Genomic DNA, 3,227 nt, shown 5'->3' on the forward strand with positions numbered 1-3,227 from the left:
TCTAACTCACAACAGACTGCCCACCAACAAGTATCTAAACAACATTGGCCTACAAATAAATTTTACTTGTCAAGTGTGCAATACAACTGAGGAAACCATAGACCATATCTTCTTCCTCTGTCCCAATGCCAAATCTTTCTGGAACAATATTTGTACCTATGCAAATGACCAGCTCATGCACTTACATTTCAGTCATGATACCTGAAATACAACATGGAACAAACTAAAGGCCAAGCCCTTTAATCACCTCCTAGAATGGCATTTCTTGTTGCCCTTCTGCTTCTGGAACATTTGGCTTACAAGAAACAACAACCTATTCAATAAGAGGAAGGAACAAGTCCAACCCAAAGTTGTCATTGCACAAGTTAATGAATTTTATCTGCTAGCCAGGAATAAACCTCACAAGGATTGGACCGGCCACCATCACTGGGAGCCCCCTGATAGAGGTTACTTCAAACTCAACACGGATGGCTCCTCCATGGGTAACCCAAGGTCAGGGGGTAAAGGGGAGTATTTAGAAATAACTCAGAAAACTAGGTTATGGGTTATATGAGGGGCTACCCAACCATAACAAACAATCTTGCAGAACTGCTAGCACTGCTAGAAGGACTAAAGCTAGTAAGGGAACACAATCTGACTCCCCTTGTGATCAACACTGACTCAACAGAGATTATTACAATGTTAAAACATGGTCATATTCCTTACGATAACTTTGTTTGTGAATGCAGGTCATTGATGACTCAGCTGGGGAACCCATCTATCTGCCATAACTTCAGAGAGTATAACCGTGTGGCGGACCTACTGACTAAGGAAGGAGCAAAGAAAAGGCTTTTTGACAACACTCGAATTTTGGAAGTTCCTCCGGTGTTTTCCAATGAAGCATTATGGGCAGACATCCTAGGAACTACTTTCATTGGAAAAACTTTGGTCTGTAATATAACTACTATTGTTCCAAATAATGATGTTCAACTGGACAGCTCCTCTATGGCGCCACCCATGTAATTATTATAATTTTTTGTTAATTAAGTAGCTGGTTAATAAAAAAAAATATTTCTCCCTGTATCCAAGTTATTCATATACGTGTTTCCTCTTCCTTGGCGTGGGGCTAACATAGTATCTTAACCAAAATGAAACAAAAACAATGCCTAAGAAAATTCTTTGAATTTTTGAACTTAACATACTCTATTAGATATCTATTATTAGGTTCGATTTGGTACTTTAGAAAAACTTATTACGAATTGCACTAATCACTACATGCGGTTAGTCTTTTATCGAAACAAAGACAGGATGAATAATTAGGTGACATTTGCTTGATAGCATGGGAAAAAAATAATATCCACATTAAGCATCATCGTTTAATACAACGTTTGGTTCCATTTTTCTTTTTTGCATGGTTAATATTTGCATAAGTTATGCGATAATCTATATTTTATTTTTAACCTAAATTGAACAAGTGTATTTTGGAAGTTGAAACGTATGGTTGTTAGAAATTTTATAAAATCAATTGAACCGATCTCTCAAAGTTTACTAAACTAAAGCGGGGCGTTTTACTTAACGTGGGACAAGGCATGAGTCCTGGGACGTTGGGCACAACCCCATGTATCTTTAAATTTTTTAATTTATAAATTAAAAAAATAGCATAATAACCACAAAAAATATATAAAATTCATTAAAGGCTTAACTTAAATTTAAAAAAAAAAACTCAAAGAAAATAAAATATCTAGAAATTTTTATAAATATGAATAATGCAATAGTGTTAAAGTTACTATGAGATAAAAATTAACTATAACATCTTATCTTTCAAACGATTAAAAAATCATAATATTTTAAAAACTATTATCAAACTACACAATTTATCTCTCTAATAGTTAATAATTAGTAAACTTCATCAATTTTATAATTTAACTATTGCTCTTTACGAGCAAATATATAATTGTTTATAATAGAAAAAATATAAATTTTCGCTATTCAAATGATATTCAATCTTCAATGTTCTCAATTAGTAAATATGCAATACTTTGACTCATTATTTTGAGTTACTCTTGATCTTCATATTTCTATAGATGAATAGAACTTTAATAGAAAAATGACATTGTATAGACGCTGTAAAAATAATAGCCAAAAAATGTATAAAATTTATATATATACACATATATACAAAAAAAATATAAATTTTATACATTTTTTCGGCTACCAGATGTAAATAATTTCTGGCGTGGGCTAAAAGTGATAATATCCCCACTTTAATCTTTTATTTGTTTAAAGATGTTTTTAGGGCCAACAGTGCTAATTAGGAAATTTGACGCATGACAACATTAGGAATTGGTAGGCGAGTTCCGAGCGATTAGCGTTAGGCGTATCTTGGGCGCACACACGGACGCTTAGGGCACAAGTCTCAGAACTAAGCCCCACACGTGAGCCTTCGTGCATTTTAATAGTGCCTCACCTCGAGATGAACCCCGTGACGAGTCCCAAGAAAGCCTTTTAAAATACCGCTTGAAATATTACTTCAATTTAAAATAAAGAATTTTTAGTTGAAAAAAGATTATGTGAGGACTATTTCAAGTAAAATAAAGAGTTTCCCTAGAACACTTTAATGTTTTTTTTTCAAATAAAATTCATGTCCAAAAAAAAAGCATGTAATTTATCTTTCTCTTCTTTTGTTTTTATCTTTTTTTTTTTAGTTAAGAAGTCAAAAAATAACATCTTTGCACAAATAGTCGGTCATATTCATTGTTTACTTTTTCTAGTCATATACATAAATTATACATTGATTATACCCAATTATATACATATAATTCATAAATTATGCATATATTATATCTCATCATTTTTTGTTTAAGTGGTCGAGTGGACGGCTATTTGGATTAATCCTTCAAAAAATAAGTGTAATGGGCCTGAGTTAGTTTGGGCCCAAGTGTAGCTGATCCAATTTACTGGGTATCACAATTCCCAAATCTTCCTCATTATTTTCTTCCTGTTTTTGGAGGTTAAGAAAAAAATCACAATTAGATCCCATCTCTCAAAATCACAAAAAATGGAGTCGAAAGAATCAAGTAGAGAAGAGGTATCATCAGCACAAGCAGTATTAGTTGGAGCTTTGGCTCCAGGAGTCAACGTCTGTATAATTTCCCCCTTCTCCTCATTGTTCTTGTTCTTTTATTTACAATTCAATTAAACTTTAAATTCATTGATTCAAGTTACTGTTTTTTTGCTTTTGGATTCAG

This window comes from Nicotiana tabacum, chromosome 17, assembly GCF_000715075.1.
Source record: "Nicotiana tabacum cultivar K326 chromosome 17, ASM71507v2, whole genome shotgun sequence".
NCBI classification, from domain to species: domain Eukaryota; kingdom Viridiplantae; phylum Streptophyta; class Magnoliopsida; order Solanales; family Solanaceae; genus Nicotiana; species Nicotiana tabacum.